Source organism: Halichoerus grypus, chromosome 6 (genome assembly GCF_964656455.1).
Source record: "Halichoerus grypus chromosome 6, mHalGry1.hap1.1, whole genome shotgun sequence".
In the NCBI taxonomy this organism is placed as follows: domain Eukaryota; kingdom Metazoa; phylum Chordata; class Mammalia; order Carnivora; family Phocidae; genus Halichoerus; species Halichoerus grypus.
In genome coordinates this window covers 62698488-62723351 of record NC_135717.1, presented here as the reverse complement: position 1 = coordinate 62723351, position 24864 = coordinate 62698488, and the positions used below count along the sequence as shown (strand labels likewise).

Here is a 24864-nt window from a genome sequence, read left to right as displayed (position 1 = left end):
ATCCCGATTACCTCTTTCCCTACAGCACATCAGAATTTGATTTCTCTGCTTTAGTTTTTCTCCTCTAGTACTATCTTGCCTGTGTAGTTTATTGTTATTGTGTTTACTTCACTCATGAGTAGGATTTTTATCTGTTCATCGCCATGTCCTCAGTGCCTAGAAAACGTTCTAGCGTATATAGTTCTATTCAACAAATGTTTATTGAGTGAATGGAGTTTAACCTGCATGTATTGTTTTTTGACATCATACTAACTCTCACTTAAACAAAAAGAAAGTTTGATATGGGTCCATTCTGACAATTTAATCTGTCAGTTGTATGCATTTTTTTTTATTTTGGGGGGCCCAATATTGTGGTTACTTGCTGTTTATTCTTTTACTGGTATTTATGTTAGATTTAATTATGGTAAAATGGATCAGAGGAATAGCAAACTTCATTTATATTTTATTAAGGAAAATGAAATATGGTGGTAAATTATAGGACTTTAAAAAGTCTTGCCAAAGGATTATGAGCCCTCAATATCTGAAATAAAAAGATGAAGTTGATAGATAGACCTAAGCTGGTCACTTACAGTCTTTTCTGACAGAGCAGTCTGCTATTCTTATATAGGGTTTTGGGAAGAGTAGACTTGAAGGTTTGGGGGACTTTCAGAGAATTAAGTGCTTTGTCATCATCTGAAACACCGTGGTAATTTGGGTGAGACTGTTGTTGATTGGTTGGCACATGAGGCACGTGTATGGAACGGTTTTGTCTCCTATTGGCTTTCTTTTAGAAGGGAGGAGCTGACACTGCTTGGTGGGTGAGTGAGGCCAGTGGGCATTGATCAGTCACACACATTTAAAACTGGTTGTGGTGGCTTCTTGTTCCCATGGCTTCCTATTTGGGTTCCCCCCCCCCAAGTTTGGGGTGACTTTAACTAGATGTTTTCTATTTAAAAGTTGCTTCTATCAACTGTGTGTGTTCAAAAAGAAAGCTATTTCATATTCTGTAATTATAGATTTATTTTTGAGATTTGGGTTAAGAAGAATTGTTTAATAATTGCCCTCAGGAAGATCCTTCTTTTTTGGATGTTAAATTTTAACTGGAAGAGTTATCTGTGTAACAGTTTTAAAACAATAATTGCTACTCTGTTTTTGTTTTCAGTGCTCTTAGGGGCTCATGTTCAATTCCTAAATTAATAATCTCCTGTGGGAAATTTCAGTCTTTTGTAAATTTATGTAGCTATATGCTGCTCATATTCTCTTGCATACATTTAGTCCATGAAAAAGTAATTATAATTTTCCGTTGGTAAATCTAGCTTTTTATATTAGGATTAAATACTAGGCTAAAAGTACACAAAAGTTACCAAATCATTTTCTTTAAAAAAATTAAATTTAAAAAAAATTTATTTGTAAGAGATAGAGAAAGAGAGCGAGAGTGAGCGCACAAGCAGGAGGGAGGGGCAGAGGGAGAGGTAGAAGCTCAGTGGGGAGTCTGATGCAGGGCTAGATCCAGGGACCTGGAGATTATGACCTGAGCCGAACGCAGACACTTAACCGACTGAGCCACCCAGGCACCCCCAAATCATTTTATTTTCAAACAAAATTAACCAGGTTATTGCTATTTTTGAGTGATATATATAGTGACATATGAGTATTTTTGAATTTTCTCCAGATTTATTGAGGTATAATTGACAGATAACTGTGTAAGTCTAAGGTATACCTATATTAATTTAATACACTTTTATATTGTAAAATGGTAATAGTGTTAATAACTCCATCATCTCACATAATTATCATTTCTTTTTTAGCAACTCTCTTAGCGACTTTCAAATATATAATACAGTATTGTTAACTGTAATCACCATTCTGTACATTAGACCCTCAGAACTTACTACTCTTGTAACAGGAAGTTTGTATCCTTTGGCCAATATCTAGCCATTTCCCACAGCCTCCTACCCCTGGCAAGCACCAGGGTGTAAATTTGTTTTTTTTTTTAAGTTTCTACATGTAAGTCAGATCATACAGTATTTGTCTTTTTGTGTGACTTATTTCATTTAGCATAATTCCCTCAAGGTTCATTTATGTTGTTGCAAATGGCAAGGTTTCCCTCTTTTTTGTGGCTAAAATATTCCGTTGTAAATATATACCACATTTTTTAAACCCATGGATCCATTGATGGACACTCAGGTTGCTTCCCTGTCTTGGCTATTGTAAATAATGCTGCAGTAAACAGGGGTGCAGATACCTCTTCGAGATAATGATTTCATTTCCATCAGAAATGTTCCCAGAAATGGGATTACTGCGTCATATGATAGTTCTATTTTTAGTTTTTTGAGGAACCTCCACAGTGTTTTGCGTAGTGGCTGTACCAATTTACAGTCCCATAACAGTGTGCAAGGATTCCCTTTTCTGTACATCTTTGCCAGTGGTATCTCTTGTCTTTTTGATGAAAGCCATTTAACGGGTGTGAGGTGATAGATATATCATTGTGGTTTTGATTTGCGTTTCCCTGATGCATAGTGATGTTGAGCCCCTTTCTTGGTACCGTTGGCCATTTGAGTATGTTCTGAGGAAAGCTGTCTATTAAGGTGCTTTGCTGAGTTTTTATTTGAATTATTTGTTTTTTTGCTGTTGAATTGTGTGATGTCCTTACATGTTTTAGATATTAACCTTTTTTCAGATATGTGGTTTGCAGATATTTTCTTCCATTCTGTAGGTTGCCTTTTCATTATGTTACTTGTTTCTTTTTTGTTTTTTAGATTTTATTTAAATTCAAGTTAGTTAACCTATATTGTTTTATTAGTTTCAGGGCTGGACTTTAGTGATTCATCACTTGCATGTAATACCCAATGCTCATCACAAGTGCCCTCCCTGATGCCCATCGCCCAGTTACAGCATCTTCCCACCCACCTCCCCTCCAGCAGCCCTCAGTTTGTTTCCTGTAGTTAAGAGTCTCTTATGGTTTGCCTCCCTCTCTGTTTTTACCTTATTTTTCCCTTCCTTCCCCTATACTTGACGTAAATGGAACTAGAGTGTTGCTTGTTTCTTTTGCTGTGGAGAAACGTTGTTCCATTGTTTTTGCTTTTGTTGCTTGTACTTTGGATGTCCTATCCAAAATCATTGCCAAGATCAATGTCAGGGAGTGTTTTCCCTGTTTTCTTGTAGGAGTTTTATGGCTTAAGGTTGTCCATTTAAGTCTTTAATCCAGTTTGGGTTAATTTTTGTGAGTGATGTAAGTTAGGGGTCCAGTTTCATTCTTTTCCATGTGAATATCCAGTTTTCTCAGCATCATTTATTGAAGAGATTATCTTTTCTTCTTTAAGTGTTCTTGACTCTATGCATGGGTTTATTTTTGCGTTCTTGATTCTGTTTCATTGGTCTTTGTGTTTGTTTTGATGCAAGTTCCATATACTGTTTTGGTGACTATAGCTTTGTAACAGTTTGAAAACAGGAAGTGTGATGCTTCCACCTTTGTTGTTCTTTCTCAGGACTGCTTTGGCGGTTTGGGGTCTTTTTTGTTCCATACAAATTTAAGGATTGCTTTTCCTGTTTCTGTGAGAAATGTCACTGGAATTTTGACAGAGATTGCATTGAATCTGTAGATGGCTTTCAATAATGTGGATATGTAATATTAAATTTTCCAATCCATAAACAACGAGATATCTTCCTGTTTGTGTCTCTGCTCTTTCTTTTATCAAAGTCTTGTAGTTTTTAGTGTACATATCTTTCACCTCCTTGATTGGATAATTTGAAAGTCTTAAAATTTGAAAATTTTAAATTCACAGATTTTTTTTTGATCCATTTTCCTGTCAGTGATTTCTATTGCTTTTTTGCATTTCATTCACTCTATTATTCAGCTCCAGAATTTTTGTTTAATTCTTTTTTTACTGTTTCCAGCTCTTTTTTAGAAAAAGATTTTATTTATTTATTTGAGAGAGAGAGAGAGAAAGAGAGCAAGTCAGGGATAGGGACAGAGAGAGGGTGAGAGAATCTCAAGCAGACCTGGGGCGCGATCCCACGACCCTGAGATCATGACCTGAGCCGAAATCAAGAGTCAGACACTTAACTGACTGAGCCACCCAGGTGCCCTTCCAACGCTTTATTAAACTTCTCATTTTACTCATATAGTGTTTTTCTCATTTTATTGAATTGGCTTTTTTTTTTTTTAAAGATTTTATTTATTTATTTTAGAGAGATTGTGTGTGTGAGTGGGGGGAATAGCAGAGGGAGAGGGACAAGCAGACTCTGCACTGAGCATAAGCAGGATGCATAGCTGGATCTCGTGACCTGAGGCAAAATTAAGAGTCTGAGGCTTAACTGACTGAGCCACCCAGGCACCCCTGAATTGGCTTTTTGTGTTTTCTTGTAGCTCATCAAGTTTCCTTAAAACTGCTATTTTGAATTCTTTTTTGGATAAATTACAGATCTCCATGTGTTTGATGTTTGAGATCAATTACTGGAAGATTTGGTGTCCTATATCCTTGACTTTTTATGTTCTTTGAAGTTTTGCATTGCTGTCTTTGCTTTTGAAGTAGCCTTTAACGACTACCTTTCCAATGTGTCCAAACCTGATTTTTTTTTGCTCTGGTGGTGTGCTGGAACTTTTCTGCAGGAAATCTGGTTTTCCAAAAAGTCTCTCTCATCCATGGGTGATTATCTAAGACAGTGTTTTCCAGGGGCTCCCAGATGTGGCTGGGAGGAAGGGGCTGGAACCAGTTTATGGGCTATTGTTGGGTCCACAGCTGGGCATGTAGTGAGTGTGCCCGTTACGTGACGCATGGGTAGGCAAGACTTTTCCTAGGTCCCTTGGTGCATGGTCCTTGATTCCACAGCTCCTACAAAGAGATCCATAGCAGTTTTGTCCCCACAAATGACATTGTATTGTAATTGTATATTTATCTGTCTTTGAAGCAAGGGATGTGTATTTCCTTGTATATGGTTGGATTTCATAACTGTTCTGTGAATTAATAAATGTTCATTGAGATGGGTAACAGAATTTTACAAAAAAAATTGTTTTTGTTTTTTACCAGTAAAATTATTAGAAAACATTGGCTTTTTAATGGATATTTTAACTGGATTTTTTTAAAGTAGTGATCCTGGTTTGCATATGAAGGAGGTAAGGAAAGATGAAAATGAAAAACGGACATCAAAAGTATCTGTGATGACACCAGGGCTTGAGAAGCCTGATTCCCTACCTTCTCGTCCACTACAAGTGAATGATGACAGCACTTCAAGTGAAATGGATCAGGATGAAGTAAGGTAAAATCTATAAATTCTTTATTTCCCTCTGAAGGAAGTTTAGCAGTGATTACTTTTTAGGGAAATAAAACGCTGTCGTGTAGGTACAGGCTAAGGCAAGAAATACTCAAGTATATCAGATACACTGCTTGAAAGGTTAAGATGAGGACAAGTGACTTTGACAAGGAGCAGTTTCAATAGTCACCATGGAAGCTGGACTGTAATGAATAAGTATAAACAACTCCTTAGAGAATTTTTATGGGGAAAGGTAATAGAGAAATGGATGATAACTGAAAAAGAATGTGGAATTCAAGGGAATTTTCTTTCTTTTTTAATTTTAAGATGGGAGCTTTTAGAGTACATTTGTATGCTGCTGGAAATGATCCAATAGAGATAGACATGGTTATTTAATTTTGTTTGCATTTCCAAATATTAGAAAGCTTATTGATTGTATTACATTATCTTTTTTTTTTAAGATTTTTTATTTTTTATTTGACAGAGAGAGAGTACAAGCAGGGGGAGCGGCAGGCAGAGGCAGAGGCAGAGGGAGAGGGAGAAGCAGGCCCCCTGCCCAGCAGAGAGCCCGATGTGGGACTCGATCCCAGGATCCCGGGATCATGGCCTGAGCCAAAGGCAGACGCCTAACGACTAAGCCACCCAGGCGCCCCTATTTTAAGATTTTTTTATTTGCTTGACACAGAGAGAGAGAATGCACAAGCAGGGGGAGTGGCAGGCGGAGAGAGAGGGAGAAGCAGGCTCCCCGCCGAGCAGGGAGCCTGATGTGGGACTCGATCCCAGGACCCCGGGACCATGACCTGAGCCGAAGGCAGATGCTTAATGACTGAGCCACTCAGGCACCCCTGTATTACATTATCTTTTAAAGATTACAGTAATTGTCCTTAGTTCCTTAGTACTCCTATTCATGTAGTTTTGTGGCAAGAGGTGGTTGTTTTGTTTTTTTGTTTTTTTTAAGATTTTATTTATTTGACAGACAGAGACATAGCAAGAGAGGAAACACAGGCAGGGGGAGTGGGAGAGGGAAAAGCAGACTCCCGCTGAACAGGGAGCCCGATGCGGGGCTCGATCCCAGGACCCTGGGACCATGACCTGAGCCAAAGGCAGCAGCTTAACGACCGAGCCACCCAGGTGCCTGTGGCAAGAAGTTGTTGATTCAGAATTGGTTCCCCAGTGGAGTATTGTCATATAATTGAATGTGCAGATACTATCATTCATAGACTTAAAAGTATATAAATAATAGTAAATATACAAACCCTTAGGGCCCTTCTGAGTAGAACTAATCATTCCTTGATGATTTTAGATATTCAGTGCCTTTGACAGTATCATGAATAGCTATGGTTTTGTTAGGGACTTTGAAGTATCTGGTTGCATTAAGTTAATATTTGTTTAGATTCTGGGGAAAGGGGAAAGACTTTATTTATACTTGAAAAATAAACTATTAATCTGTCATAGATTATTACTTTTAGATTATAAAGTTCTCATTACAAAAGCCATGGTTCCTGTACCAACAGTGTCATTGACACAGATTGTGTGCTCAGTAAGTATGTATTTGTGAATAAACAGTTGAATAAATAGATGAATGCCATTGATGAACTTCTTCAGAAGAAGCAGATCTTTAGTTTATTGAAAGTAGATTTTCAATATTGCCTAGGTATGAAGTCTTTTTATTTTAAAAATACATGTGTAAGATTCATAAATTATTATTTATAATTATAGCTAAAATGGAATAATAGATTCATTTGCTGTCATATTACTTGGAAACACTTAAATATTACCTTCACCACATATTGTAAAACACATGTTTTGAAGGCACATATCCTGGATTTGAATTCTGGGTCTACCCCTGACCAGCTGTATGGGCTTGGGGAAGTGACTTATTTCTGTGCCTCATTTTCTTCCTGTGTAAAATACCTAATATAATTACCTATGTTTATAAGATTGTTGTGAGGCTTAAAATACTTTCAAGATGTGTAAGGTGTTCATAATAATGCATAGTAGTTGTACAGTAAGTCCTCAAAACACTAGTATCATGATTATTAAAAAAGGGTTTCTTTCAAATAAGAACTTAACTTGCACTTTCCCAATAGTTTTTAGAGCCAATAAAAGCTTGTTTTTATTGAAAATGACAACAAAAAATGTGGTATATTTCTTCATATCAAATAATGCAAGTAACATTATGCTTTTCCTTTGCTTTTTGTCCATTTGATCTAAATTTAATGCTTTGTTAATATTATTAATAATATTGTTTAGATATGATTTAGATATTCTTTGTATTTTAAGCATTTAATACTTGCCTGAAAAGAATTGTTTTTTTTTTTTTAGACCTGCAAAGAAAACATCTCATGAAAAGAAAGAGGTAAAAAAACACGTATACTTCTATTTCATTTATTTTTTAATTTTCACTTTCTTATATTAGTTTGATAAATAATATTTATTAGAAATATTATTCCATGGTAAAAAATTACTTTAGGAAGGACATAGTGAAAACATAGAAAATCTTCCTTTGTTGTATAGACATTTATTGTGAAAAAGTTATTCAGAAGTACTAATTATTGATAAAGGTCGTTTTGATAAAAATCAGTTCTTTTGAAAAGTACCTATGTTTTTGCTCTTATAAAAAGATGGGTATTTATCATCTCTCTACACTTAGTATATTTTATGAATATTCGGGAGACATTTTGAAATAGTTATTTTTTATTTGTAGGTCAAAAAGCAAATTAACTTTATGGATGACCTTGACTTAACTGAGTCATCTGGAACAGCTTCAGAGGATTCCAAGTTGCCTTGCTCTAATTATATGAGTTGCAAGTCGCTAATTGTACAAGTTGGCAAGGATTGTAAAGGTAGGACCATTGTATAAATAGAAAGCCTTTGTATGTATATTACTGTAGTGATATGTGCACATCTTGTATAGTGCTGTACCACACAACACTCATGAGCTACTCATCTCAGAAATATCTTTTATATGAAAATAGAGAACTGTTGAATACTCTCAGCCAAAGGGCTATAATTTCCACTCTATGTTTTGTCATGGGAATGGCACACCTGATGTGTTGTTAACTCCGCTTCTCTGCTGTGCCTTCACCCAAGGTCAGGTTACCATTATTTTTCTCCTAGAGTACTGAAATAACCTCAGGACTGTTTTCCCTGTCATTCCACCTCCCAGAATCTTGGTCTACACTGCAACCATAGTTATCATAATTTTTAAAAATTCATGTTTCATCACGTTACCCCCTTGCTTAAAGCATAGCTATTACTTCTCATTGCTCTAAGGTGAAAGACCACCGTACTCTAGCTTCATCTTGTATTGTTTCATATCCTTCTTTTTTTTTTCTTTTTTTTATTTTAAAGATTTCATTTATTTGACAGAGAGAGACACAGTGAGAGAGGGAACACAAGCAGGGGGAGTGGGAGAGGGAGAAGCAGGCTCCCGGCGGAGCGGGGAGCCGGATGCAGGGCTCGATCCCAGGACTCTGGGATCATGACCTGAGCCGAAGGCAGACTCGTAACGACTGAGCCACCCAGGCGCCCATGTTTCATATGCTTCTTTCCATCTGTGTCTCAGCCACTGTTTTAGATGTTTTTTCCTATAATAGAGCTTTTTTCCCCCCACCTGCTTTAGTTAGGTAAACTGCACATATATGAAGTGTATAATTTGATAGTTTTGACATATGTATATGCATATGAAACCATAACCGTAATTCAGGCAGTTAACATATCTATCACCCGTAAGTCTCATGTCTCTTTATATTCCCTTGTTACGAAACTGCCAAATTGTTTGCTAAAGTAGTTGTACCATTTTCCATTCCCAGCAGCAGTGTATGAGAGTTCTAATTTCTCCCTGTATATTCATGAACACTTAGTATTGTCAGTTTTTTAAATCTTAGCCATTCTGATGGGTATGTAATATATATATCATTATGGTTTTAATATACATTTCCCTAATAACTGTTAATGTTGAGCATATTTTCATGTGCTTATTTGCCATCTGTATATCTGCTTTGAACTATCCAAATCCTTTGTCATTTTAAAAATTAGGTTATTTTCTTATTTGTTGAATTTTGAGAATTCTTTGTATATTCTAGATATAGTTCCTTTATCACCTATATATATTTTGAAGATTTTATTTATTAATTTGACAGAGAGAGAGACAGCTAGAGAGGGAACACAAGCAGAGGGAGTGGGAGAGGGAGAAGCAGACTCTCTGCTGAGCAGGAAGCCTGATGTGGGGCTCGATCCCAGGACCCCAGGATAATGACCTGAGCTGAAGGCAGACGCTTAACAACTGAGCCACCCAGGTGCCCCTCACCTATATTTTTTTGTAAAGATTTTCTCCCAATCTGTGACTTTTCATTCTCTTCAACAGTGTCTTTTGAAGAGCAGTTTTTCTTTTTGATGAAATCCAGTTTATCCATTTGTTCTTCTATGGATTTTTGCTTTTGGTGTTCCTATCTAAGAAATCTTTGCCTAGCACAAAGTCAGAGGTTTTCTCTCATGCTTTCTTTTAGAAGTTTCGTAGTTTAAAAACGAAGTTTTATAGTTTTAGGTCTTACATTTAGATCTGTGATCCATGTGATCCATGTCATCCATTTTGTATTCTTTTTTTTTTTTCTTAAGATTTTATTTACTTATTTGACAGAGAGAGAGCGTGAGCAGGGGGAAAGGCAGGCTGAGGGAGAGGGAGAAACAGGCTCCCCGCTGAGCAGAGAGCTGGACATGGGGCTCGATCCCAGGACCCTGGGATCATGACCGGAGCCAAGGCAGACACTCAACCAGCTGAGACACCCAGGCGCCCCCATTTTGTATTCTTTTTTTTTTTTTACTTATGATGGGCATAGTATAGATCCAGGTTCATTCTTTTTGCATATGGATATCCAGTTGTTCCAGCACCATTTGTTGAAAAGGCTATATTTTCTCCACTTCAGGCCATTGTGTCTTTGTCAGGATCAGTTGACCATATGTGTGTGGGTTTATTTATGGACTCTATTCTGTCCCATTAATCTCTTTGGCCTTCTTTATGTCAATATCATGCTGTTTTCATTACTACCAGTTTATGATAATTTTTGAAATCAGGTAGTTAGTGTTAGTCCTCCAGTTTTGTTCTTTTTGAGGGTTCTTTTGCTATTGTATTCTAGATCCTTTGTGTTTCCAGAACACGAATTGTATTTATTTTATTCATTTTTTCCACATGAATTTTAGGGTCAGCTTGTCATTTTCTAAAAAAAAAAAAAAAAAAACAACTCTGGTGGTCTTCTGGAAATCAAGTTTGGATTATGTTGAATATACAGATTAATTTTAACAATATTGAATTTTCAACCCCAAACAGAGTATCTCTCTACAATTATATGAGTCTTCTTTAATTGTCTTGGTAATATTTTGTAGTTTTTAGTGTATAGGTCTTTTTATCTTTTATGATATTACCTGTGGTTATTTTTTATTTTTCAATGCAGTTTCAATTTTTAATTAATTAAAATTAATTTTTAATTCTTAATTTTAATTTTTTGTTGCTAATATGTAGAAATACAGTTGATTTTTGTATAATGATTCTGTGTCCTCCAAACTTGATGAGTTCATTTATTAGTTCTAGTAGCTTTTTAAAAAATTCTGTCAGATTTTCTACATAACCAAAGGTTATCAAACTTTAACTCCTGTTTTACTAATTTCTTAAGGTGGAGCCAGAGGTCATCAATTTGAGACTTTTCTTCTTTTTTCATATATACATTCAGTGCTGTAAGTGCTCATATGAGTGCCACTATAGCAGGGTTTCAGAAATTCTAACATGTTATGTGTATTCAGTCCGGAATACTTTCTAACTTCTTTTTTCAGTACTTCTTTGACCCAGGGGTTATTTAAAGACTTTATTTATTTGAGAGAGAGAGAGAGAGAGAACATGAGCTGGAGGGGAAGCAGCCTCCCCTCTGAGCAGGGAGCCAAATGTGGGGCTTGATCCCAGGACCCTGAGATCATGACCTGAGCTGAAGGCAGATGCTTCATCAACTGAGCCACCCAGGTGCCCTGACCTAGGGGTTATTCAGATGTGTGTTAATTAGTTTGTGGTCACAGAGCACACTTTTATGACTTCAGTCCTTTTGACTTACTCCTTTTATTCCAATTTATTTTATGACCCAAAATATAGTCTCTTTTGGTAAGTGTTCCATGGATACTGGAGAAGAATGGCGGTGTTCCAGTCTACTATATCCTTGCTGATATTCTGCCTATTGAAATCTCAGACTATAACTGTGAGTTTGCCTGTTTCTCTGTAATTCTATCGATTTTTGCTTTATGTATTTTGAACCTATTAATAGATGCATAAACACTTAGGTTTGTTATGCTTCTTTTAATTGACCCTTCTGTCATTATAAAATGACCTTATTTATTGCTGCTTATGTTTTTTGTTTTGAAATCTATTTTGTCACTCAGGCTCAGCATTCTTTTGTCAAGTTGTTAGTGTGGGCTCTCATATTTCTGCCTTTTAAAAAATTTGTGTCTTCACACTTAAAGGGTATTTTTTTAATAGGTGGCATATAGTTGGGTCTTCCTTTTTCATCCATTTTGACAGTCTGCCTTTTAATCGAGGCTTTTAGACCATTTTCATTTAATGGGATTATTGATGTAGTTGATCTGAATCTGTCATCGTATTGTTTGGCTTCCATTTGTCCTATCTGCTTTTTACTCCTATTCTCTTCTTTTTCTGCTTTCTTTTAAACTACTCAAGTAATTTTTATGATTTAGTTTTATTTATGTGAGTATGTATATTATTTTGTTTACTCTAGCTATAACTCTTTAGGTGTGCTATTTTAGTGATTAGGGTTTAAGGTATATGACTTAAGCATCACAGTCCACCTTTGAGTAATGTTATACTACATCATAGTAGTTCAAGAAAATTAATGTTATACTACAAGTAATGTTATAGTAGTTCAAGAAAATTAATGTTATACTACAAGTAATGTTATACTACATCATAGTAGTTGAACATTGAACCAGATCATAACATGAACTTTTTATTGCTTAGAAAACATTTTAAAATAAGCCCATTTATGTGCAGATTTACCTTCAAACAAGAAAAAGAAAAAAGAAGAAATGCAGGTAAATGATATGAAAAAAAGCGGGAGCAATTCAGAGAAAAAGAAGAGCAGTATAATAAAGAAGTTGAAATGAAACCACCACTTGAACTTCCTCTTGCAACGGTAGGTGCGGAATTGAGGACTCTAAGAAATAATTTGGATCAGGTAAATCTTTGATAAAAATTGCATATTTCCATCAGTAACTTTAACTTCCACTTGTCCTTTCTGCTTCTTGCTCCTATTCTCCTCTTTTGCTGCTTTCTTTGAAACTAATGAAGGAATTTGTATGATTTAGTTTTATTTCTGTGAGTATGTATATGTATGTACGTATATGTATGTATTTTGCTTACTCTAGCTATAACTCTTTAGTTGTGCTGTTGTAGTGATTAGGGTTTAAAGTATGTGACTTAAGCATCAGAGTCCACCTTTGAGTAATGTTATACCGCATCATAGGAGTTTAGGAAAAGTATAGTAGCTTACTTCCATTTCTTCTCTCCTAGCCAGATCCTTCAGGATCTGTGGGATGATAGTTTTCATGATTTAGAAAGGTTTTGGTCATTTTTTCTTCTCTTTTTTAAGGATTTTATTCATTTATTTGAGAGAAGGAGAGTGAGAGAGCACGAGCGGGGGAAGGGGCAGGGCAGAGGGAGAAGCAGACTCCCCAGTAAGCAGGGAGTCTGACACGGGGCTTGATCCCAGGACCCTGAGATCATGACCTGAGCTGACGGCAGACACTTAAGCGACTGAGCCACCCAGGCGCCCCGAAAATATCTTTTATAGTGAAGTCATTCACTATCTATTTGTTTAAAGTCCGAGTGAGTGAATGTGAAAGCACACAGTCCTTTATATGCCAAAAGTACTCACATATTTTATTTCTTTTTTTTTTTTTAAAGATTTAATTAATTTATTGGAGAGAAGGAGAGCATGAGTGGGGGGTGGGAGAGAAGAACAGAGGGGAAGGCGGGGGAAGAATCTCAAGCAGACTCCGTGCTGAGGTTGGAGCCCCGCGTGGGGCTCGATCCCCCGACTCTGAGATTATGACCTGTGCCGAGACCAACAGTTGGATGCTTAACCAACTGAGCCAGCTAGGCGCCCTGTATATTTTATTTGTTTCTGTTTTTTCTCTGATGTAGATTCTACTACTTTATTAAAATCCAGGATGCGATGCTTTTGTATAAAAAATTAGTAGAACTTAAAAAAAATCACTGTAAACAACTTAAAAGAAAAAATAAAGCAATGGAAAATAAGGTTAACGGACTACAAAAGGAGCTATGAGAAACAAAAGAGTTGAAATTGAACTGGAGCATCAACAAGTGAGATGGGAACAGGAACTCGGCGGTTTGAGGTATGACATCTTGGTTTTAAGGAAATACTTGAACCTTTTACGTTTGTTTTTGTTTTTTTTTAACAGGCTCCACACCCAATGTGGGGCTTGAACTCACAGCTGTGAAGTCGAGAGCCGCATGCTCTACCAACTGAGCCAGCCAGGTGTCCCTTGAACTCTTTACTTTTGTACTACAGATGTGTAGGAGAAGTTTGATAATTGCTAACTTCCCTTCTGGAATCTTTATAGGGAAGAAAACTTCTTCAGTAGTGCGAAGTATGAGATTTTTCAAAATAGTTCAGCAAGTTCCTGACAGTGAATACTTCTACGGATAATTTAATGTATATTCCAAATCCTAATTTTAATGACCATATAGAAGTCCACCGTATGGAATCCTCATTATTTAACAAATTGTATTTTGGTTCTTTTCCATTTTGCTATACTTTAATTAATGCTGTCAGGATTGTCTTTTATGTAAATCTGTTTCTAGAATTCTGCTTACTTACTTGGAAGAAATTCTTCCATATAGTCTTGTTTGCTTAAAGTAGAAAAATTTTTAAAGAAGGTCTTTGATCCTATTTTTAAATTGTTCTCTGGGAAGTTTATATTAATTTATATGCCCATCAAGAGAGTATGAAATGGCCATTTTTCTCAAGACAGGAAAAATTTTAAAAATTTATTGAGTTTGAAACATATGCAGCGATTAAAAAGTAAAATGGAAAATGATTACTGCTCAGTGTTTTCAGTATCTCTCTTATAAAATCAATCCAAGAGTCTACGCTGTAAGCACATACGACTCTTGATTGTTTCCTTAATTACTATGGATCCTGTGTTCTAAAAGGGGTTTTCAGATGATTTATAAAATGGATAATAGGGGCGCCTGGGTGGCTCAGTTGGTTAAGGGTCTGCCTTTGGCTCAGGTCATGATCCCAGGGTCCGGGGATCGAGCCCCATCTCCAGATGTCTGCTCGGCGGGGAGCCTACTTGTCCCTCTCCCTCTGCCTGCTGCTCCCCCTGCTTGTGCTCTCTCTCTCTCTGTCAAATAAATAAATAAAATCTTAAAAAAAAAGTAAAATGAAGAGTAATCAACAAGGTAAATTGAGAATATTGCAGAAGAAGAAACATAAAATGTATAGGGCTGTCTATATAAAATGTATAGATATTAGACTCCGCAGCCTAGTCCTGGATCACCGTAATCTGCAGGTGTATGTTGTGTAAATGACATCTGCAGGTGCTGTCTTAGACTGCAGATTATTTTTGGAGGTACCTGTGATGTATTGTGAAGTAGAGATTTCCTTCTAGTGAATTTATAAACTGTTTTATAAAGAGCAACTTCTCTTTTTAATTAGTAACTACATTATCTGTTCCAAGGGAGGAGTAATTATGACTCTATGGGAAAAATGCTAATTTTTAAATCTAACTTTCTTGAATAATTTCAAAATTCCTTTCTCTACAATATCGACCAGGGGTAGTACTAAAACTTATTACTACGCCGCATAATGCTTTCTCATTGCTTCTTTTCAACTACAGATATCTTTGGGAAGAGATTGAAGTGAGAAAGTAGACATGAGCCCGAGAAAGGAAAAAAATTGGGAACATAGAAATGTCATTTGGATACTAAACCAACATATGTGGAACCAGATCATAACATGAACTTTTTATTGCTTAGAAAGCATTTTAAAATAAGCCCATTTATGTGCAGATTTACCTTCAAACAAGAAAAAGAAAAAAGAAGAAATGCAGGTAAATGATATGAAAAAAAGCGGGAGCAATTCAGAGAAAAAGAAGAGCAGTATAATAAAGAAGTTGAAATGAAACCACCACTTGAACTTCCTCTTGCAACGGTAGGTGCGGAATTGAGGACTCTAAGAAATAATTTGGATCAGGTAAATCTTTGATAAAAATTGCATATTTCCATCAGTAACTTTAACTTCCACTTGTCCTTTCTGCTTCTTGCTCCTATTCTCCTCTTTTGCTGCTTTCTTTGAAACTAATGAAGGAATTTGTATGATTTAGTTTTATTTCTGTGAGTATGTATATGTATGTACGTATATGTATGTATTTTGCTTACTCTAGCTATAACTCTTTAGTTGTGCTGTTGTAGTGATTAGGGTTTAAAGTATGTGACTTAAGCATCAGAGTCCACCTTTGAGTAATGTTATACCGCATCATAGGAGTTTAGGAAAAGTATAGTAGCTTACTTCCATTTCTTCTCTCCTAGCCAGATCCTTCAGGATCTGTGGGATGATAGTTTTCATGATTTAGAAAGGTTTTGGTCATTTTTTCTTCTCTTTTTTAAGGATTTTATTCATTTATTTGAGAGAAGGAGAGTGAGAGAGCACGAGCGGGGGAAGGGGCAGGGCAGAGGGAGAAGCAGACTCCCCAGTAAGCAGGGAGTCTGACACGGGGCTTGATCCCAGGACCCTGAGATCATGACCTGAGCTGACGGCAGACACTTAAGCGACTGAGCCACCCAGGCGCCCCGAAAATATCTTTTATAGTGAAGTCATTCACTATCTATTTGTTTAAAGTCCGAGTGAGTGAATGTGAAAGCACACAGTCCTTTATATGCCAAAAGTACTCACATATTTTATTTCTTTTTTTTTTTTTAAAGATTTAATTAATTTATTGGAGAGAAGGAGAGCATGAGTGGGGGGTGGGAGAGAAGAACAGAGGGGAAGGCGGGGGAAGAATCTCAAGCAGACTCCGTGCTGAGGTTGGAGCCCCGCGTGGGGCTCGATCCCCCGACTCTGAGATTATGACCTGTGCCGAGACCAACAGTTGGATGCTTAACCAACTGAGCCAGCTAGGCGCCCTGTATATTTTATTTGTTTCTGTTTTTTCTCTGATGTAGATTCTACTACTTTATTAAAATCCAGGATGCGATGCTTTTGTATAAAAAATTAGTAGAACTTAAAAAAAATCACTGTAAACAACTTAAAAGAAAAAATAAAGCAATGGAAAATAAGGTTAACGGACTACAAAAGGAGCTATGAGAAACAAAAGAGTTGAAATTGAACTGGAGCATCAACAAGTGAGATGGGAACAGGAACTCGGCGGTTTGAGGTATGACATCTTGGTTTTAAGGAAATACTTGAACCTTTTACGTTTGTTTTTGTTTTTTTTTAACAGGCTCCACACCCAATGTGGGGCTTGAACTCACAGCTGTGAAGTCGAGAGCCGCATGCTCTACCAACTGAGCCAGCCAGGTGTCCCTTGAACTCTTTACTTTTGTACTACAGATGTGTAGGAGAAGTTTGATAATTGCTAACTTCCCTTCTGGAATCTTTATAGGGAAGAAAACTTCTTCAGTAGTGCGAAGTATGAGATTTTTCAAAATAGTTCAGCAAGTTCCTGACAGTGAATACTTCTACGGATAATTTAATGTATATTCCAAATCCTAATTTTAATGACCATATAGAAGTCCACCGTATGGAATCCTCATTATTTAACAAATTGTATTTTGGTTCTTTTCCATTTTGCTATACTTTAATTAATGCTGTCAGGATTGTCTTTTATGTAAATCTGTTTCTAGAATTCTGCTTACTTACTTGGAAGAAATTCTTCCATATAGTCTTGTTTGCTTAAAGTAGAAAAATTTTTAAAGAAGGTCTTTGATCCTATTTTTAAATTGTTCTCTGGGAAGTTTATATTAATTTATATGCCCATCAAGAGAGTATGAAATGGCCATTTTTCTCAAGACAGGAAAAATTTTAAAAATTTATTGAGTTTGAAACATATGCAGCGATTAAAAAGTAAAATGGAAAATGATTACTGCTCAGTGTTTTCAGTATCTCTCTTATAAAATCAATCCAAGAGTCTACGCTGTAAGCACATACGACTCTTGATTGTTTCCTTAATTACTATGGATCCTGTGTTCTAAAAGGGGTTTTCAGATGATTTATAAAATGGATAATAGGGGCGCCTGGGTGGCTCAGTTGGTTAAGGGTCTGCCTTTGGCTCAGGTCATGATCCCAGGGTCCGGGGATCGAGCCCCATCTCCAGATGTCTGCTCGGCGGGGAGCCTACTTGTCCCTCTCCCTCTGCCTGCTGCTCCCCCTGCTTGTGCTCTCTCTCTCTCTGTCAAATAAATAAATAAAATCTTAAAAAAAAAGTAAAATGAAGAGTAATCAACAAGGTAAATTGAGAATATTGCAGAAGAAGAAACATAAAATGTATAGGGCTGTCTATATAAAATGTATAGATATTAGACTCCGCAGCCTAGTCCTGGATCACCGTAATCTGCAGGTGTATGTTGTGTAAATGACATCTGCAGGTGCTGTCTTAGACTGCAGATTATTTTTGGAGGTACCTGTGATGTATTGTGAAGTAGAGATTTCCTTCTAGTGAATTTATAAACTGTTTTATAAAGAGCAACTTCTCTTTTTAATTAGTAACTACATTATCTGTTCCAAGGGAGGAGTAATTATGACTCTATGGGAAAAATGCTAATTTTTAAATCTAACTTTCTTGAATAATTTCAAAATTCCTTTCTCTACAATATCGACCAGGGGTAGTACTAAAACTTATTACTACGCCGCATAATGCTTTCTCATTGCTTCTTTTCAACTACAGATATCTTTGGGAAGAGATTGAAGTGAGAAAGTAGACATGAGCCCGAGAAAGGAAAAAAATTGGGAACATAGAAATGTCATTTGGATACTAAACCAACATATGTGGAACCAGATCATAACATGAACTTTTTATTGCTTAGAAAGCATTTTAAAATAAGCCCATTTATGTGCAGATTTACCTTCAAACAAGAAAAAGAAAAAAGAAGAAATGCAGGTAAATGATATGAAAAAAAGCGGGAGCAATTCAGAGAAAAAGAAGAGCAGTATAATAAAGAAGTTGAAATGAAACCACCACTTGAACTTCCTCTTGCAACGGTAGGTGCGGAATTGAGGACTCTAAGAAATAATTTGGATCAGGTAAATCTTTGATAAAAATTGCATATTTCCATCAGTAACTTTAACTTCCACTTGTCCTTTCTGCTTCTTGCTCCTATTCTCCTCTTTTGCTGCTTTCTTTGAAACTAATGAAGGAATTTGTATGATTTAGTTTTATTTCTGTGAGTATGTATATGTATGTACGTATATGTATGTATTTTGCTTACTCTAGCTATAACTCTTTAGTTGTGCTGTTGTAGTGATTAGGGTTTAAAGTATGTGACTTAAGCATCAGAGTCCACCTTTGAGTAATGTTATACCGCATCATAGGAGTTTAGGAAAAGTATAGTAGCTTACTTCCATTTCTTCTCTCCTAGCCAGATCCTTCAGGATCTGTGGGATGATAGTTTTCATGATTTAGAAAGGTTTTGGTCATTTTTTCTTCTCTTTTTTAAGGATTTTATTCATTTATTTGAGAGAAGGAGAGTGAGAGAGCACGAGCGGGGGAAGGGGCAGGGCAGAGGGAGAAGCAGACTCCCCAGTAAGCAGGGAGTCTGACACGGGGCTTGATCCCAGGACCCTGAGATCATGACCTGAGCTGACGGCAGACACTTAAGCGACTGAGCCACCCAGGCGCCCCGAAAATATCTTTTATAGTGAAGTCATTCACTATCTATTTGTTTAAAGTCCGAGTGAGTGAATGTGAAAGCACACAGTCCTTTATATGCCAAAAGTACTCACATATTTTATTTCTTTTTTTTTTTTTAAAGATTTAATTAATTTATTGGAGAGAAGGAGAGCATGAGTGGGGGGTGGGAGAGAAGAACAGAGGGGAAGGCGGGGGAAGAATCTCAAGCAGACTCCGTGCTGAGGTTGGAGCCCCGCGTGGGGCTCGATCCCCCGACTCTGAGATTATGACCTGTGCCGAGACCAACAGTTGGATGCTTAACCAACTGAGCCAGCTAGGCGCCCTGTATATTTTATTTGTTTCTGTTTTTTCTCTGATGTAGATTCTACTACTTTATTAAAATCCAGGATGCGATGCTTTTGTATAAAAAATTAGTAGAACTTAAAAAAAATCACTGTAAACAACTTAAAAGAAAAAATAAAGCAATGGAAAATAAGGTTAACGGACTACAAAAGGAGCTATGAGAAACAAAAGAGTTGAAATTGAACTGGAGCATCAACAAGTGAGATGGGAACAGGAACTCGGCGGTTTGAGGTATGACATCTTGGTTTTAAGGAAATACTTGAACCTTTTACGTTTGTTTTTGTTTTTTTTTAACAGGCTCCACACCCAATGTGGGGCTTGAACTCACAGCTGTGAAGTCGAGAGCCGCATGCTCTACCAACTGAGCCAGCCAGGTGTCCCTTGAACTCTTTACTTTTGTACTACAGATGTGTAGGAGAAGTTTGATAATTGCTAACTTTTGAAACAAATATATGCTAATGACAACTTATTGATGAGTGTTTTATTCCTAATAAAATAGCTCAGTGTATTTTCCCCTATTTTAAACATTTTGAACATCATGAGGAGGAAGTACAATTTATTGCAGCAGCAAATAATCTCATGATTTTTCTAAGAGCTGTATAAATTTTACCTTATTTACCATCAGTATTTTGAAATATAAGGCTTCTTTTGTATTTATGATTTACACTAGAGAAGAGCTGCAGTTTGGTGTAAGAGCAGTAGTAGTGGAGTACGAAGGCCTGGGGAAAGTCCTGCAGCTCACTTAATGTTTTTAACCTCTCCATTCTAGAATTGTGATAACTAAAAAGTTCACTGATGTCGGTAGAAGTGTTTATAGTATAGTGCCTAGATTTGTCAGTTATCAGTAGATGTAATCTTATAAGTGACTATAGAAATGTTAGAAAAGTAGAATTTCTATGGAATATTGTCAGGAAAAAAGAATTTTAGGAAATTTAATCTGTCAAAATAAGTGCAGAGCTAGGCAATTTATTGTGGGGTAGCTATGTTAGATATCAGACTGTAAATTCAATTTTTAGTGTAATCAGATTTATTAATCTTTTATTTCAGGCTTTCTGGGTTTGTTGTAAATCAGAGAAAGACCTTTCCAGGTCTGAGATTCTTAAAATTGTGTCTTGGCTTCTTTTCTCCTTTCATGCATTCACTGTCTTCAATTAAATTTTTGAAACTTTGGGAATTTATGCTTGTATAAAGTTTGAGGTTTGGACCCAACTTTATTTTTTTCCAGTTGGGATATCCACTTACTGCAACCTATTCATTGTATAAACATAGATTATTCTTTAATTTCAGAGAAAATCAGGATAATGTCATTTTATTGAGTTCCAGCTAAAAGTCTCCTTTGTTTTACTTAGATTTCTAATACTCATAAAGAAGAAAAAGATCTGTTGCCTAAAACCCACATGTGGCAGGATGAAATTGCCATGCTAAGACTGGAAATAGACACAATAAACAGTAAGAACCAGGAAATGGAAAAGAAATATTGTGAAGACATTGAAATTATAAAAGAAAATGTCAGTCTTCTAAAGACCATAAAACTGAATGAGGAAACATTAACAAAAACAATAGTAGAATATAGTGGACAGATGAATGCTCTGACCACTGAGAATACAATGCTAAAGTCTAAACTGGAGAATGAAAAGCAAAAGAAAGAAAGACTGGACACACAAGTTGAATCATATCGAGCTAGACTAGCTACTGCTCTAGAGGATTATGATCAAAGTCAGGCATCTAAAAGAGACCTAGAACTTGCTTTCCAGAGAGCAAAAGATGAATGGTTTCGTCTGCAGGACAAACTGAATTTTGATGTGTCTAACCTAAAAGAAAATAATGAGCTTCTTTCTCAAAACCTTTCTAAAGCTGAAAGTAAATTCAATACTTTAGAAACTGAGCTCCATCACACAAGAGATGCTCTCAGGGAAAAGACTTTGGTTTTAGAATGTGTACAAAGAAACCTAAGTCAAACACAGTGTCAGGAAAAGGAAATGGAACACATATATCAAAATGAACAAGATCAAGTGAATAAATACATTGGAAAGCAGGAATCCTTAGTGGAGAGATTATCTCAACTACAAAGTGAAAATATGTTGCTTCAACAGCAACTAGATGATGCTCACATCAAAGCTGCCAGTAAAGAAAATGTAGTAATTAATATCCAAGACCAGTTTCAGGATATCGTAAAAAATCTTCAAGCTGAAAGTGAAAAACAAGGTCTTTTGCTGGAAGCAAGCAATAGAGAGTTAATCAATGAATGCAATCTTTTAAAAGAAAGAATGTATCAGTATGAAAAGGAGAAAGTAGAAAGAGAAGTTAGTATCCAGAAAGATAAATATTTTTCAAGCTTTCTAAGAGAAAATTCAAAGTAATATTTGATGATTAGTATTATTTTTTGAGAGAAAGAGTGCACCTGCACATGAATGAGAGTGGGGCAGAGGGAGAGGGAGAGAGAATCCCAAGAGGGCTCCACATCAGAGAACTCCACCTCATGACCCCGAGATCGTGACCTGAATGATTATGGCTGAATTTTGAATCTAGTTGAATATAAAAAATATATAGACTATAATTCAGCATAACTTGTATCCAGCAAATAAAAATTAGACTTGAGAGGGGCTTTAATTTGAATAAAATTGTTGTGTCATCTATGAAAGTTTAAGAGGTTAAGTTATATATTGTTAATAGAAGGCTGATACTAATAATTTAGTGTTATACTGCTAAAATAATAATTTTAATCTTTGTCACCACATTTTAATACCATGATGAATAAATAAATGGAAATGTTCATACCTGCAATGAGCATGTTGAAATTGAGATTCAATTAAGTGGATTCACTTGACGGTTTACTCCAGATTTCCCACATGAACTGAAGTGTAGATGCTGTATCTCAGTCCTTTTCCTTTGGTAGCTTTTTATACATTTTAGGTTGGAATTATTTTTATTTATATAAATTTGAATATTTAGTCTGAAATCATGTATCTTATGACCTTTTAACTCTTTGCAGGCACTTTTCATTAAATCATAATTTGGGACCACTGTGGTGAGCTTTAGCAAAACTGTTTGATTTAATCTTCCCACTGCTATTTATAATTTTTTAAGGCAATTTTACAAATAATTTGCTTATTTCAAAGCTCAGTGACTATCATTTGGGCATAAGTTTGTCCAATACAAAGAGAATTGTATCTGTAATATATTAATTTGGCATTGGATCTCCCATTTTCAGATTAATGGGGGGTGGCAGGATTCTTGTACTGTAACAGGAATGGAGGTCAGGGAGGGAGGTGAAAGCCAGGTTATCTAGGGCCTTGAAGCCCATTAGAATGACTTCAGTTTTGTTCTGAGATAGTAATCTATTGGAAGGATTTGAGCAGAGGATTGAATATGTGAGGAACTTTGACATTAATGTAAGCCTCTAATAAAAAAGAGGGAAAACATTTCATCATGTAGAATTTACCACTGCTAGGCCCACCTAAATACCCATTTCTTTTTGAGACTTCAGTCGGTGGGAAGCTTTGCAGATTCATCAACAAGGAATGGAGAGTGGGGCTGAATTAATTACCTAAGTAACATAACACTGACTAGGCAGGAGGATGACACCTGTATGTGGTGATATTTTTCAAAGTACATATGTTAGAGTTATATATTATTAACATAACCTCATAGTAAGATAATTTATAAAATCAGTAACAGAAACGTCTTATTAGGTAGCTGTGAGACACCTTCAACTAGAACTGGCTGATGCCCTAAAAAAACAATCTACGTCAGAGGCTTCGCTGGAGGTTACATCACGTTGCCGTATTAATTTAGAAGATGAGACACAGGATTTGAGGAAGAAATTAGGTCAAATCAGAAGTCAGGTATGTATTAAATGTAGCATGTCAACAGTTAATCTGTAGCAGGTTAATATAAAGTGTTTTAGGTTGCTAATTTCCATGGACCATTTTCTTTTGTATTTTCATTATAATTTAGTGTAATTTTAGTATCTTCACAATGCACTTATTTCTTAAACTTTGACTTTCATTCTGCTATTTGTGTTATACATTTTTTTTCTTACAGTATTTACCCTTAGGAAAGTTGAGACTTATGCATCATTCCTCACAGAAATTGAGGGGCTTTTTTATTCCTACTAAACAATTTTTTTAAAGATTTAGGTATTATTTGAGAGAGAGCGAGAGTGCGTGCACATGCACACGCGTGAGTGGGGGGAGAGGCAGAGGGAGAGGGAGAGAATCTCGGGCAGACTCCCTGCCCAGCACAGAGCCCCACACCAGCTCGATTCCATGATCCTGAGCTGAAATCATGAGTTGGATGCTTAACCAACTGAGCCACCCAGGTGCAATGTTTTTTAATGATATCTCTGTTACCATGATGAGGTGAGCCATATAAAATCAGAAGATAATCTTTAATGGAATGTTTCAGACAATTGTCTTATTTCTCATGTTCACTTTTATGAACGGATATAGAATCTGTACTGATTTTAGGATAACTTGTACAGAAAAGTCATTTTACAAACCAGTTGAACTTAGGCATTTCCTTCATTGTCTTTTCCTTTTAGATATATTGTAAATGCATAGAAATATTCAGATCATGTGTAGTATATACACCCAAAAGACAGAATTAAGATATTAAGAATGGGTCCTGCCATTGGGTTTTTTTTTTTTAAGATTTTATTTATTTGACAGAGAGAGAGACAGCGAGAGAGGGAACACAAGCAGGGAGTGGGCGAGGGAGAAGCAGGCTTCCCACCGAGCAAGGAGCCTGATGTGGGACTTGATCCCAGGACCCTGGGACCATGACCTGAGCCGAAGGCAGCTGCTTAATGACTGAGCCACCCAGGCGCCCCCATTGGATTTTTAAAAAAAGTTTTTTTAAAAACTTTATTGAGATATAATGCACATACCATACAATTCACCCATTTAACATGTACAGTTCAGTGTTTCTGATTATATTCATAGAGTTGTGCAACTATCACTGCCATCAAGTAGAACATTTTCATCACCCTGGAAAGAAACCCTTAGCCCTTGAGCCCCCAGCCTCAGGCAACCACCAGTCTACTTCCAGCTCTATAGAGTTGCCTATTCTGAATATTCCACATAAAGGGGGTCACACAATATGTGGTTCTTTGTGACTAGCTTCTTTCACTTAATGTTTTCAGGGTTCATCTGTGTTATAGCATATATCAGTGCCTCATTTTTTTTTTTTTTTTTTTTAATTGTCAAACAGTACTCCATTGTGGGCCAAAACCCTTGTTCATTCATCATTTGATGCACCTTTGGGTTGTTTCCCACTTTATGGCCATTAATAATGCTGCTCTGAACGTTGATTTAATTATTGTCTGGACATCTGTTTTTATTTCCCTGCCATCAGATTTTA

The 24864-nt window shown here is 36.3% G+C and overlaps 1 protein-coding gene and 1 pseudogene across 14 annotated transcripts in view; both read left to right on the top strand.

Annotated features, from left to right (window-relative positions):
- LOC118542634 (ankyrin repeat domain-containing protein 26-like) overlaps positions 1-24864 on the top strand; it is a 129662-nt pseudogene that overhangs the window by 62518 nt on the left and 42280 nt on the right. The window contains exons 2-9 of the transcript XR_013448623.1: positions 5068-5238; positions 7558-7591; positions 7940-8078; positions 13433-13471; positions 15326-15366; positions 20853-20952; positions 21067-21722; positions 23196-23348. The product of XR_013448623.1 is annotated as an ankyrin repeat domain-containing protein 26-like (transcript). The remainder of the gene's footprint in view (positions 1-5067; positions 5239-7557; positions 7592-7939; positions 8079-13432; positions 13472-15325; positions 15367-20852; positions 20953-21066; positions 21723-23195; positions 23349-24864) is intronic.
- The window catches only part of LOC118555525 (ankyrin repeat domain-containing protein 26-like), a 511611-nt gene continuing 500179 nt past the window's right edge, over positions 13433-24864 (top strand). For 11 of the 13 annotated variants that reach the window (XM_078075231.1, XM_078075230.1, XM_078075236.1 and 8 more), the window contains exons 1-5: positions 13433-13644; positions 15326-15509; positions 16478-16689; positions 18371-18554; positions 19523-19734. The gene's annotated coding sequence lies outside the window, so the exon portion shown is untranslated. The remainder of the gene's footprint in view (positions 13645-15325; positions 15510-16477; positions 16690-18370; positions 18555-19522; positions 19735-24864) is intronic. The other 2 variants (XM_078075224.1, XM_078075225.1) reach the window with 2 other exon arrangements.